The 15,324-nt window shown below is 34.0% G+C and overlaps 1 long non-coding RNA gene across 2 annotated transcripts in view; it reads left to right on the top strand.

Moving 5' to 3' along the window:
- The window catches only part of LOC146768723 (uncharacterized), a 48,264-nt gene extending 33,553 nt beyond the window's left edge, over positions 1 to 14,711 (top strand). For both annotated transcript variants that reach the window (XR_014955925.1, XR_014955924.1), the window contains one exon: positions 14,147 to 14,711. This is a non-coding gene — a long non-coding RNA (uncharacterized LOC146768723). The remainder of the gene's footprint in view (positions 1 to 14,146) is intronic.
- Positions 14,712 to 15,324: the final 613 nt, after the last annotated feature.

Here is a 15,324-nt window from a genome sequence, read left to right as displayed (position 1 = left end):
ACTGGTGAGGTCTTTTTTTGCAAAGACTGTGAGAAAACATGATTTTTTCATATCTCAAGTAAATGCAGCCAGCCTTCTTCTCCTCCTTTACACCTTTCCTCTTGGCTTTTCATGATCAGTCTTGGAATGCCTCCATCTGGAAGCACAAAATCGCTAATTCATTATTCTTACAACAGTGAAAATGTTGTATTCCAAGAAATATGAATGACATATTTCTGTGAAACATATTTTCTTCTTGGTTCTAGGAAGATAGGAAGTTAGATTTGTTTTTCTTTATATTAGAAATGCCATCCCCTATGTCTGGTTGTTTATTTCTGGGTGTCTGTTTTTACCTCAGTGAAACCTTTCTCATCTTTGAGGTCATGACTGAAAAAGCTGAGAAAAAACTCATAGCTTAATCAAGTTGTTAATCATAACTAAAAGAGATTTGTAAGTAAATGGCAGCAAAATATTTCACACAAAGATAGAAAAGCAAAAGAGAGTGTTATCTGTTTGATTTAAGGCTTTTAAAATATGCTTTTAAAGAGTTATTTAAACCCTAAAGCCAACTTAAACTCTTGCAAGTGCAAATAAATATCTGTGGACACAAAAGGACAGAGTCAAACCACTGTCTCAACTTGCAATCTAAGTGTAAACAGAATCCATTTACCCTTTTTGAAAAAAAAAATCAAAACATTATATTCCCTATAGATTGACAGTTTCAAAATAAAATTTCTACTACTATTTCTCATATACTGGTATGCAATACTAATCTTGCAATGACACTAGGTGATTTACACTGCATAAGGTGAATCCTACTTTTTTAATAGATAACCCATTTCGCAGAACAAGGAAGTCAAAATGTAATTTTTTTTTTCTTTTTATGCTTTGGAGACTCAACATTTTGAAGAAAAATTAAAAGAAATGGCTTTTAAGTCTATTATAACAAATCTCTGGAGTTTCTTTGCTCTTTGTCAAATTAACACTATGATAATACCTATATCATCACTTGTGAATTGAACATGTACATTATTATATGATTAATAAGATTTTGGAAGCCATATAAGGTAGTAGTAGCAGTTATTTCTTATATATTATTACTTGGCATAAGAAACAAGTAAGAGGAAAAAACCCAAACAAACACAATAACCAATACAGACACAGCAGACTGAATTGTTGCATATTTCTCTCTAAGACATAGTGGCAGAGGAGACAGCAGATTTCAATCCTCTAATATAGCAGTCAGCTTCCACAGTCTCAAGAACAAATAGTTCTGCTCCTGCTCCTTTTATTCATCTTCTGAGATCTATTTTACTGACAATAACTGATTTAAAACAGTTGGTGTTTTCTAGAAACCTGAATACACACTTTTAACTTATTGAATATCTGGTATAAGATAATGATGCTATAGTAAAAATAATATGACTAAAGGTTGTATCCTGACAGCATTGGTACAAGGGAGCTGAAATAGTATTGGCAAGATTGAATCTGGGCTCTTCTATGTTTTGATTTGGCAATAACATTCTTTTAATAAAAATTTACACTACAATTATTGAATACTTAATTTGAATTATACAAGCATTTACTGATATAATAGAATATATTACTATTCTCTCTTTTATGTTTTAATAATCTACTAAAGAGAAAAATAACCAGAAGTTTTTGTTATTGTTGTTAAGGTATTACTAATACAAAAAAATATTTTCCTGTAAGATACATTGCAAAGTCTAAAGTTTAATCTACACATCAGAATAGTAAAAAGTTTCCAAAAATACCCATTTGAAATTGATCATTTGATCATTTAAAGTTCTGCTAGCTTTGCTGTCTTCCACTTTTTGAATCAAAATACTGTATGCTGTTATTTCAGTGCAATATTATAAAGTGGTACATATGTGGGGAGAAGTGCTGATGTAAATTATTTCTCACATTTAATAATTTCTATATCTTTATTTTTTGTGGGGTATTTTTTTGTTTCTTGTGATTTTTGTTTTGTTTTGTTGTTGCTTTTTGTTTATTTGTTTAGTTTCTAGTATTTACACTATGAGGAGAACATAAGTTTCTCAATCTTTCTGGTGGCCCACTGAAGTGGGGATGTGGCCAAGCCAAGGCAACTCCAGGTTAGGGGCTCAGGTTCAGACTCAGTGACTGGAAACCTGGTCAGACAGAACAGTGGGGCCGTGGAGATGGGATGGGGCCATGCTGGGACGTCAGCAAGTGGATGTGACCCCAATCCAGCCAGATCCTTCTGGGCAAGGCAGAGCTGGGGTGGAGCTGGGCATCAGTGCTGCTGCAGAACTGCTGGAACACACAGGCCTGGGTGGTCTGAAAATGGGTCCTGGGCCCATGGGCATTTTCAATTGTAAAAAACCACTAAAAAGCAAGACATTAAAATTCAGTTATTGATTTAGATTTAACAGATCCTTTCTTTGCTGCATTGGTGTCTTAGCATGGGATGTGAGTCTGTTAGCCAAACCATTTCCTCTGTAATTGATATTGATCTCACCACTGGGCTAGTCCCTGAACTTTTAACTTTTTTTTTTTTCTTTTTTTTTTTTTTTTTCCTAACAGAACAAATGGGCATACCCATGTCAGCTTCTCCTGGGTAAAGCTTTTCTGTTGCTTTGTTTCTTTCTCCCTAGGCTTGCAATCAGTTTGTTTCTTAACTTTTTTGATTTGATCTATTTCTGTTTATTGATTCTTCACAAGTGCATGCTTTTATGCTCTTCAAAATTACTCCAGAAGGATATTCATGCTGAGGCAGAATGAGGTGCTTCCTCTTTGTTCTTGTTACCAATTTATATTACCATTTTATTTCCATGACATTCCCTGACATGCTGTTACAGTTTATTATAACACTGATAGACTTCAGTAACCATATATCATGATTTGTACACATAAATAGATTAATAGATTTCATTTCAGACTGTACAGCACCCACAACTATGACTTATTAGCACAGATGATAGCTTTGAAATTCGCTTTCTAGTAATCTGTTTGAAGGGTTATGTCAATGCTTTACTCTGGCAAAAGGCACTAAAAACATTTTTATATACACATGAGCAACAAAAGGAGCACTAAGGAGAATCTCCATCCTTCATTGCATGTGGGATAAAATACAGTGACAATGGATAAGTAACAAATTCCTTATTTGCCTCAGTTTCTAACAATCAGGCCAATTGTTCCTGGGGTATCCAGCTCCTTGAGCTAGAAGATAGGGATGGAGCGCAGAATGAAACCCTCAAATAATCAAAAATTTTTGTGAAAGAATATGCAGCAGTAACAGGAAATTAAAATCCTCTCAAAAATAGCCCATTTCAGCTGACATAAAATAGAAAAATATGCATCATCTTCTGCATCAGAAAAATGAAAAAATGTTGGTTTTTATGAACATATGTAAGATGTCCTTAAATATAAATCTCAACACATCTAAGCCATGAAACTATACTCATGAACACTTAGTTCCAGAGCAAGCTTTTAACAGATTTTTTTTATTATTTGTCATGAATGACATGTTTTAAGACATTTTCTAAAATAAAGCTTTAAAATATTTTGTACAAGGTTTTCCACTAATCCAAAGCAAAATAGATGTTTATCCTTAGTGTTAAATATTTAGCACATAGGTAAGTATCTGGGGAGATGAAAAAGTAAGCTCTATTTATGCTTGATTTCTTTTGAAGATATAATCTAACTCCAGGAGCATGATACTGTTTAAAGGGAAACAGATGCTATAAAAGGTAAAGCTAAGGTGGAGTTCTCCTTAGCTTGTAAAAAGTATAATGCAATATTAAGGACATAATAGAAAAGCAAAAACCATACCTGTATCCTTACACTTAAATACAAATACTACTACTACTACTACTACTACTAATAATAATAATAATAATAATTTTTTTAAAAAAAATCATATATGCATACTTAATATGTATGAAATTCATATAAGAACTTTAGGGTGAAAATTACATGGTTTAAAATTAGGAGTAGGGCATTAATATCTTTTATATGAAAAAAATGCTTAAGGGTTGTAGTGGAAAAAGAATATTAAAATAAGATACATAAAGGAAACAAATAATTCTAATATTTAAGAAACAAACCTTACAAAAAACATATCATTCTAAATATTTGGTTTAATTAAATTAATGAATTTTGCTTTTCCTAAAGAGAACATGAATACATTATCAGAGTCCAGTATTATCTGACCATGTTCTTTTAGATATTTCACAAAGGGTATAACACCAAGTTTACTTATTTGAAAATAATCGATGCTTCACTTTAATTAGCAGCGTGATATAGCAATGTAGTGAAATCACAACATAAGCACCTCATGGAAATTGCTTTATGCAGTTAGATCACAATCTAAACATGATTCCCATGACCAATTACTACATGCTGTCTATCATCAGCAGGCAGCCTCAGTCACTGGGAAGGAACACAAGAGATTCAAACCTGTTGGTCTTATGAAAATATATCTTGTTGGTCACTCATTTATTTTATACTTTACGTTTGGTTGAGACATGTATACATCTCTCCCATATTGGTCGGTCTCAATCAGAAGGACATTCACAGCTTTTCTTGATTCAATTAGCAAAGGGTGTTTACACAGAGCTGCTCCATCCAGCTGATAAAGAGACAGCTGATGCATCGATTTAAAGTCTTCTGGTCCCTTTGTTCTTTCTTTACAACAGCTGTGCTCACTCCCCATCTTCTACCCTGAGCTTCACAAGCAACCTGTGCTCATCTCCTCTTCTTCCATGCTAGGGATTTTTTGATCAGTTGCACACACTCACTCACACACTCATGTACATAAATGTAAAGTAAATAAAATTTTGACAGGATTTTGTGGGTATCAGATATTTGTAGAATTAATTTGTGCTGTTGAAGACTGTGAATCATGAAAGTGTAAGATCAGCACAATGAATTGGGCATTACAGTCATTGAAATGAGGAAAATGTTGCTTTTAACTGGGTATAGGCAGACTGATGAATTTAAAATATGAACTACATTATTTTAGTCATGTCAGATATTCAAGTTTATGAACTGTATAAATTAATGTGGTTGTAAATTATTCTGCTTTCTATCACTCTTTGCATAAAACTTTCCCTTCCATCTCACTAGATTACATGAAGTGATTAAAAAGCCTAAAATTTAATTACTTAGATTAATTCCTGGTTTGAGTACCCCATGTTATGCACCATAAATAGCTTGCTAAATTTTGTGTCATTTGAAAGATGCTGTCATTTGCTTCCAACACACTTCTTTTTGAGATTCCTGTACTCGAAATTTTCTGCAATTTTCTACATCTGCCTCCGTAAAAGCAAGCTTTTCAATTGTACTTCTGAATAAAGGGAAATTAATTCCCTATCATAGAACCTAGGAAGTTACACACTTTACTGTACTGTTGTAGTTATCTCTGGGTTATCAATTTATTTAAATAAGATGTGAAGAGATTAGTCATCTAGACAGTTATTATAAGCTTAGAAGGATAGTAGCAGGCAAAGAAAAAGAAATAAGAGGGGTATGATGGGTTGCCGAGGGGTTTGACTGGATGCCATGTGCCCACCAAGGTGCTACATCACTTCCACTTATCAATATGAGAGGGGGAGAAAAATTTAAAAATCCATGGGTCAAGGTAAGAGATCACTCAGTAATTGTCATCACAAGCAAAAATAAATTCCACTTGGAAAAATTAATGTAAGTTACTGCAATTAATAACAAAGAAGGATATTGAGAAATAGAAGCCAAGAAAGTACAAAGAAACCCCAACACATTAACATGTTAGAAATACCTCTTACAGATTTATTTTTAGTTAATAATTTTTTACTATAATTCTGTTACCAGAGTGCACAAACACCAGCCTGTGTGCCTTCCTGCATGCCTTCCTGCTGTCCTCCTTCCTTCTCTTTAATTCAATTCCTTCCTTCCTTCCTTCCTTCCTTCCTTCCTTCCTTCCTTCCTTCCTTCCTTCCTGAATCTGTGTTATTTTATTCAAAATGCATATATAGTGTATAAAAGAGTCAGAGGTAGTTTCCCTACCTTGAGTTAATCCAGAATTTTGGAAAACTGTCTTACTGTAAGGAGAGATAATTTGTATTTCATGTTTTAATTTACGTTATAATTTGGAACAGAATCATATTGATAAATATTGCTAAATTGTGCAAAATGTAATTTTAATTTACTGATCATTTTTAGTAAATCCCAGCTGGTGTTTATCTTGTCCATAGTGAATGAAATACTTTAGTCAGTAAGGTCCCAAAGTTGAGTTAACATAAATTCTCTACATAGTTATAGAGGGAGAGAAAGAAAAAAGGAGATAACAAACCTCCATGATTCCTAAGGTAAATATCTTTCTGTGTGGAAATGTAACCTAGACTAAGATCCTAAACATAACCAAACAAAATCACCTAATGAAAGGTGAGATTACACTAAAAAGAAGGCAATTTAATAGATAGATTAATGTCCCAGTTTTTTCCAAATGTAGAATTCGGATCTGTTTAAAGCTACTCATATTCGAAGAACTATCCGGGAAAAAAAAACTTCATGCAACAGTGTTCCATGATGGAAATAGAGATTATAATGCAAAATTATATCTTGACATTTTTAAAATATAATATTTGAACTGAATATGAAGAATAATCACCTGTCCAAGACAATTGCTTGATGAAGGAGCAACTGACTAAAGGGAAAGCCTCCATACCTAGTTAAATCCAAGTTATATTACAAATGTTATAGAAAACAAAAGAATTTATACTAAATGGTTAGCAAAGCCATAAATACCTGAAGCGTCTATCATTCACAACTTTTTGGCACATAATTCTGCTTCAGGGTTTGATAAATATCAGTAAGTAGGAGCAAAACCTGGATTTGCTTCCTGAAAAAAAATTGTTAACAATTCTTCTCAAATTTTTTATAAGTAATGTAACTATCCTCAGCTGTAATGCAAGTAGATTGAAATACTGAAATACTGAATTACTGTTTACAGTCATCATACATTAAAATAATGTAACTATGTCACTTAGCATATTAAGTATATCAGTAATTTGCATTTCAATAGAACTATAATCAAATCTCTGTCACAGGAACTGCGCTTCAGGTAGTTATAGAGCATTATTATATCATGCCTTAGGTTTCTCTATGCAAGATTGAAGAATACCAACTCTCTCAATCTGTTTTTTATTTAGGTCCTCTAGGCTGCAGACCATCCTGGTAGCCTTCTCCAGTTTCTTCACATTCTTTTTTATCAGGGTGACCCCAAATTGGACACAGTGTTCCAGGTGCAACCTCAGCAGCACTGAGTAAAGAGGAATAACAATCTTCTTCATTTGCCTGATCATACTTCCCCTACTGTATCACAGAGGGGCAAGATTTTTTTTTAATTTAATGTAAAAGCAAAATTATGAGCTCATATTCAGCCTAGTGTTCCCCTTTTTCTTTCCATCAAGACTGCTTTTCATCCAGATGCTTCCTAGATCCTGCTGGTGTTATGTGCCTTTGCATTTCTGGTCCTTGAACACCGTGAAGCTTCTATTGGCCCAATGCTAAAATATCTCTGCTCTAAACTCAAGGTCTTAATTTAAATCCTAATGTTAGGGTGGTTTCAAGGACAAGTTTCTGTATAAAGAATTCACAAATTCCTGATCTGAAATAAATTTCTTGATAAATTTAGCAAAATAATGTCCCCAACCCTACAACCAATGCTGCTCTTTGAACAGTCACGAGAAAGGGTCTTTTTTAGACATCAAAGCAGAATGAAGAAGACCTACAAGACGTACAGAGTAGAATTGAAGAGAAATGTGTCCAGCAAACTCATGCTGGTCAAATGTCTGTGAAGTAATTAGAAGTTAAGGCTCTGAATCATGCATGTCTGAAGACAAAGCCATTGATGTTAAGATTCAGTCTGCTTTTATGTTTGTTATTATCACTATATTGACCCTTTCAATTTTTGTCCAATTGCAAGTTATGGAAAGAGTAGTTTCTTGTATCCATAACAAGCAAAAAAATGCAATAAATGCTGTTTATTTTCCTCAGGCATGCCTGTAAAATGAAAATCCTCACCTTGTAGTTCCCAGCTCATCTATCTCTTTAAAGTAATGCATCTACATGTTTTGAGAATACTTGTACAGCAGATTGTTGTGAATATTTTTCAAACATGCCACACAGCAGTGTGACCTTGGACTTTTCTCCTTAAGCTCCCAGTAGTTATACTGGGTTAATCAACTTTCTTCATAGCACCAGTACATGGCTGTGCTTTGCATTTGTCACAAAAATAAAGCTGATGGCACATCAGTGCTTTAGCTATTGCTGAAGAGTCCTTACACAGCATCAAGGACCTTCTGCTTCTCACTCTGACCGGCAGTGAGCAGGCCAGGGTTGCACAAGATGCTGGGAGGAACCAGCCTGGAGAGCTGACCCTACTGACCAGAGGAGAATGGGCCACACCATATGGCATTGTGCTCAGCTATAAAAGCTCAGGAGGAAGTGATTGTATTCATGGCTATGGGATTTGTGCTGTTACACATGCTGGCGCTGCCTTCCAAGTGGTGGCTGGACATTTGCTGACTGATAAGAAGTAGTGAATTAATTCTCTCTTTGATTTGCTTGTGTGTGGAACTTTGCTTTACTTATTAAACTGTCTTTATCTCTACTTGTGAGTTTCAGCTCATGCTCCTCTAAGGGAGCCTGTACTCTAGCTAGTAAAGCAAGCAAGCAACTGGCTGGGAGCTTAGTCTCTGGCCAAGTATTTCAGGATAGCTCCTTTAATTTTTTAAATGCATTTAATTAAGCATATTATGATAATACATAAACTCCCCTGATACTATAGAATAGATAAAATACCTATTTCTAAAAAATTTTGTTTGATGCAGAATTCAGTGGAAGTATTGCTGAAGAAGCTTTCTAGTAATTCTTGAAAACAGACTTTAGTATTTCAAATATAAAATGCAAGTGCTTTAGGGTATGTATTGTAGGGTTGAAATTAAGGCATTTATAAAGTGATTTTATGTCATTTTAAGAGGTATTTAGATTCTGTTTCTGACTTATGTTTTTTTTACTGAAATTTGGCTATTTTCATCCAGTTTACTCATTACAGTCCCTTAATTGATGTGCATGCTTTCTGTTTATAATTTCTTTTTCATGCGATTTAGTATATTTTCTTTTTATGTCTCTCTTCTATCAATTCATTTTCTTACACATATTTTTAAATATAGATGTTTCTCACCATTAAACTTTCTCTATTTGTCTCATTACCTCTGTATTTTAATCCTAACTACTACTAGTTAACAAAAATAATAGAGTCCAAAATAAACACTGAATTATCAATGAGGAGTAGGATCAAAAGTAAAATATGGAACCACTTAAGGTAATGGGAAAAGAACAAATTATTGTAATGATGTTATTAAATTTTGTTTCCATATCAATACAATATCAATAGTAAGGAATTATACAATACAGAGCAATTGTTGTCTACATATTGGATTATGAGATGGATTATGAGACATCATGCGGAAGGCCAAAGGTCTTTTTTTAAGCGGGACTCGTGATTTCTTTTAGAGGACAATTATATGTCCTGTTGTTCCTCAAATACACAGTGTAGTCAGGGTTGAAAGACTAACATCCTAATTTCCCTAATACTGAAACCAGAACTATTGTCTCAGAGAAGCAATAAATATTTGGCAAACTTTTTTAAAAGGACATGAACAGTGTCCTCCTGTTGTTCCAACTGATAAGGTTTTATTTACATATTTATTAGTTTCATTTGGAAATTGCACATTTGAGTTTGTGTGGATATTTCCCTTTTGTTTAGCACAAACAGGGAAAAATTTGCCAACCTTCCTCACTGAAATCCAGAGCTATTAGTTCCTAGTTCAAATAAAGCTGCAATTCTCATAATCTGAGACCATTATTTGGTCTACCCACTGGTTTCACCCCCTGCTTGCCCAGACAAAATTAAATCATAACTTAATGAGATTCATTAACATTGTACTCATTCACTGTGCCCAAAAGTACTTCTAAATAACTGAATTTTTTCTGTCACCACAGTTCTTTTACACATTGCCTGCCCTTATGCTGCTCTGCTGATGCATGACCACACCATCACAATTTGGAAGAAAGAGACACACACAGAGCTTAGCTTCAGCTGTCTGTGTTGATTTATGGGACCTGGCATGATTTGACAAGTCTATCCCTAATCCTAGTTTTTGTGTGGTTCTCATCTATGAGAAGGCTGCTTCTCTACACTTGCAAATGTGAGCGCACACGTGTGTGGGCATGCAGAAGCGAACACACCTGCACACATGTCACAGTCACAGAATAGGTCAGGCTAGAAGGCACCACAGGGGATTATCTGGTCCAACCTCCCTGCTCTAGCAGGGTCATCCTGGAGCACATTGCACATCATTGTGTCCAAATGCTTCATGAATTTCTCCAGTGAAGTGAGACTCTCCATCTCTGGAAAAACTGTTCCAGTACTTAGTAATTTGGAATTTATTGGTTTTAGATTGTTTAAAAGTAATGTAATAGCAAAATTCCCATATCCAATATTTCTATGTATTTTTTCTGTTTATTCAAAGTTATAATGAGAAAAAATAATGAGTGAAAAGAACAGAGCCACTCAGCTGTACAAAGAGATCTCCTGTAGACCTCATTACACTGACTGCACTGAACAAATCAAACATACACATGAACACTAGTTGCCTTTTATTATACTCGTAAAGCAGAGTTTGGGCTCATAAAAATTGTAGCAGGCAACTTTATAAAAACATAACAGCTTGGTTTTTTTAGTGGTTCCTTCACAGCTATCAAACAAAGCAGGTTTTTCTAAAAAAACCCAAAAAAAAAAAAAACCAAAAAACCCTAGTAGATGCTTATGAAACAACTGCCTTTTTTGGCATTGTGAAATGAGTATTTTCACTGTATACTGGTACATAAAAGAGGGGGACTGTTCTTTCCTATCTACTTTTCAAAATCAAATGCAAAAAAAAATCCTATTAACTTGTTGGATGTATTCTAAACATTAAGGATTATAGCTATGTAAATAATAGAGAAGTCATCTTTAGATGGATTCATTCAATTTCAGCTTAGACAGTTGTATACATTTTATTGTTCATTTTTTGGATAGTCCTATCTAAATACCCTATTCTCACAAATATTTAAGGAATTAATATATTCATTAAAATAATTCATTTTTTCATATGGACATGGATAAGGTGTCTTCTTTTCTCATTTGATACTCATCATCCATTTGCTTATTTTCCCATTAAGAGCTTCAGTTATGCAGTCACAAAAAAAAGATTGTTTCACCTAGATGAGCTCTCCTGCACTGAAATGAAGAACAGCAATAAGAAATAAAACAAGAAATTTAAAAAGCACTCACAGACTGCATTTTATTTCAGTTTTTCATGCTAGCTATTCACAGCTAAATAGTACATTTGTATAAATCTTTACTGATTCACAAATAATCTGCTATGAGAAAAATAGCTTGCTTGTCAAATAGTTTATAGGAAAAATATCTTGACAGTTTCCTTCTGTATTGTACCTTTAGTTATGAAATGCTGCAAAGGTTGACTGTCAGAATTCACTCTACTTTTACCATAAAAAAAAATCTTGTTTATTTCAGGTGGATTACATTTAAAATCAAAACAAAACCCTGCAAAAAATCCCATGCAAACTCAAGTTAGTTTTAATTATAATCTGCTCTGTGGTAAATTCTGACTAATTTATTTATAGTCAGATCTGTTAGAATTAAAGCTGGGTCATCAGCTTCTGTCATCATTTACAAAAGTATTCTTTCTCTTGAATAGAATTCTTCCCTATCACCATTAGGAAATAAAATAAGAAACTAGATTATGCAAATGTTAGAGATAAATTTTATCCTTCCATTTCCAATCTAAATGCAATGCCGATTTAGGCATTAGTACAGCACAAACAAAAGAAAAAAGCAACAACAACATAAAAGTTCTTTTTTGAGGGCTCTCTGCACGTTACTGTACTGAGAAATTTTAGCAAGAACCTCTGGTTATATCAAAGAATTTGGATTTCCAAAGTAATAAACTCAGTTAAAGGAATTCTTACCCCAGATGGTGGTATGAATTAGGTATGGCTGTTGAATAGATGAATCATCTTGCCTGATTGTCATTTTCCAGAAGTTGGAAAGGCCTGAGGAAGCTTTAGCACACACAACCAAAACACACAAGGCCTTTACAAGTGTTATCCTTCTTCCAAAATTTTCCATTCAAGGACTACCTTCAAAACTCTCCACTGTCAAACTGTCATGAAATTTAGCACCCTAATGTATTTATGGAGCAGTTTTTGTAAACTAAACCAAAGTATTCAAAGCCTGCATCCGCTAAGAAATTTTCTTCTGATTCTGAAATATGAGTATAACAGGACTGGTTGCTGATGTTATTTAGGTCTTTTCTGCTCTAGAGAACCTCTGGCATTATAAATATGAGCCCCCTAGTAGAGTCATAACATGTACTGTCTGAAGGAATTTTCTGCTGGTTTAGTTGTATTACTTCACTAAAGCATGCAAAATGTATAACTTTTTTTTTTAATTTTTTAATATATATTTTTAGCAAAACAACCTTCAGGCCTGGAGATTTGCCAGCAATTGCTGTTTTTAAATTTAGTCAATTCATCTGCCTTCAGGTTTTGCTTCTCCAGGCCATACTTCCTTAGCTTCCTAAGACTCCAGTTTATTTTATAAGCTTTGGTAAACTCCAGTTATATATTGGGTTTACAGCTCTTAGTTCATTCACAGAGGCACTCAGTTCATTTTCACTGGCATTCAGCTTGCTCAGGCACCATTTTTTCTTCGTAAATTCATGTCAATTGCTCCTGATGACCTTCTTGTTCTTTCCATACTTGAAAGGCTATTCCAAGAGGACGTGCTTCATGTCCTTTCCATAGCTTTTCATTGCTTATAAGCATCCAGGGTCCTCCTTCTTGCCTTTCTGAAAGAAAGGGATTTATAACTTTTATCTCCAAGTGTCTCTCCTTATCTCCAGAAGTTTTTACATAAAGTGAGGGAATGGAAGGGGAGTGAAAGGGGATGCTGGAACGAAAGAATAAGTCTAATTATGCAGAACCAAAGACAGAAAAGTGTGAACCAGAACCAAGATTCCACTATAAAGGCAGAGACTCAATAAAAGCTTCAAAAAAGCGTAAGGAATTTAGGGCAGTAAGTCTCTCTGTATTTTGATATACTGATGCTGCTGTAACTGGGAAGGTTTTGGAAGTTATGGAAACTTTCAGCTATTTTTGCAAGAGATACAAGACAATGTATTTAAATAGGCCATTCAGTTCTAGATTGAGAAAAACCACAAGGAAAATACTTCATCTAGTAGTGCAGTTTATTTCTGTTTTAGGTTAAAAAAGTGTCTCCAAAGATAATTTAGAGAGATTGTAAAGAAAATTTTGTCCCTGGTCCATTGCAATGAAATAAAAATTATAATAGTTTTAAACTGAGAATATATTAAAATTAATGCAACAATGTGATGACATTGATTAAGATGATAAATATATTTTTAGAAGACTTTACACATGGAATAAAGTTTTTCAAAGAGTAAGTGTTAAAGTGAGAACTGAAAAAAGCACACTGTGAATAAAAATATCTTCATAGCAGTAACAATTTTAGTTTTCAGAGATTCAAGATGTAGTATAAAAAGGTAAGAGTTTTCTTTATGTTTCTGTTAGTGAAAAAATAAAACAAGTATTAAAACTACTGAAAGAGCACATGTAATTTTAATGAATAATTTTGCAGTTGTTCTTGGACAAACCCTGGGAATTTGGCAATAATTGAAAAGGAGTTTTTTTTACCCCTAAAAATTATAACTCAGAGGCAAATTCCATTTTGGTGGGATTTTTAAAACTACTTTGATGGCCTAATTCACAATAGTCAATGTGAACAGAGATAGGTTAAAACTCAATCTTGATAGGTTAAAACTCAATCTTTTGAAAAGGTTAATTACTTAATAAGATTTTAGAAAACCCACAATGAGACAGTGAAGGAAAACATTAATATGCCCATATTTTTCTAATATGATGAAAGTAAAGCAAGACAACTGGGAATGCAATGGAATTTCTGTCAGATCTGTATTAAAAATCAAATAGCATTCTTATTTGAGTTAATGTAATTAGACCTTACTGTTGATTTCAATATTCTGTTCATTTTCAGCTTGTGCAAGGCGGCTGTGAAAAGCAGATCCAAAGGACTTCTGAAGCTAGACACAACTTCTGCCACTATAGAAACTGGGCAAAATTTTATCTGTAATATTACTGAATTTCCGGATTGAAACAGACATTCAGTTTTCTACTTTTATATAGAGGAGCAATACCAGTGGTTGTAAATCATCTATTTAAAAAAATTAGTCATAATCCTTACCCCCGCCAATTAATATCAGAAATATGATTTAGTTATATAACTTTAGAAAATAGAATATTTCCTTCCAGCAGACACTGATTAATAGGAAAATTGAAATAATGCCTGGATATTTCCAGGATAATCCTATCAATTGTAGGATTGGTCCAATGTGCATGTGTGAAGGAAAGAGCCAGAGACTATCTCATGATTTAAATATGTGTGAAACTGAGGAAATACTCTAAGGAAAAAATGTATGTGGGACCTCAATATCTAAATGCAACTGATAACATATATTGTAGAAGATATTATATAGTGAAGATTTTTAATGTCAAGTCAAGTCTTTTAAACTTGCAGAGAAATAAGAAATCTACTGTCCTCAGTGGTTAGTGGGCTGTGGTTGAGCTGCTTTTTTTTTTTTTTCTATAGAAAATCTGCTGGGAAATCTTAAAATGAATACACAACAGTTGTTACAGTAAATAGAAATGAGGGAAGGAAAGCCAAGGTCTATCTGGTATTAAATCTGGCCAAGTATGTCAAGAATAAAAAGAAGATCTTTACTACACAGGGAACCATGCAGTGGAACAGATTGACCAGAGAGGTTGTGGAGTGTCCCTCACTGGAGGCACTGAAGGATTGCCTGGACACAATCCTGTGCCATGTGCTCCAGAATGACCCTGCTCAAGCAGAGAAATTGGACCAGATAACCCACTGCTGTTCCTTCCAATCTTACCCATTCTGTGATTCTATGAATTGCTTTGAAAAGCTCATAATTTATTCAATATTGTACCAGGAAAACCTCATTCAAATAATTCCTCCAGAATGTAAAGGTCCCTGTATAATACAGATATGTTATATAACATAAAGTATAACTGAACTGAGGATATTCAAAATTATGGTCTTGAAATATATCCTCAGAGATCAATCGCAGCCTCTCAGGGCTGCAACTGCCAGCTTGGATGAAAACCTAAGTTGTATCTAGAACCAAACATGAA

Source organism: Lonchura striata, chromosome 1 (genome assembly GCF_050655825.1).
Source record: "Lonchura striata isolate lonStrDom1 chromosome 1, ASM5065582v1, whole genome shotgun sequence".
Lineage (NCBI taxonomy): Eukaryota > Metazoa > Chordata > Aves > Passeriformes > Estrildidae > Lonchura > Lonchura striata.
Note: the sequence above shows the minus strand (reverse complement) of the source record. Positions and strands in the feature narration are given on the sequence as shown.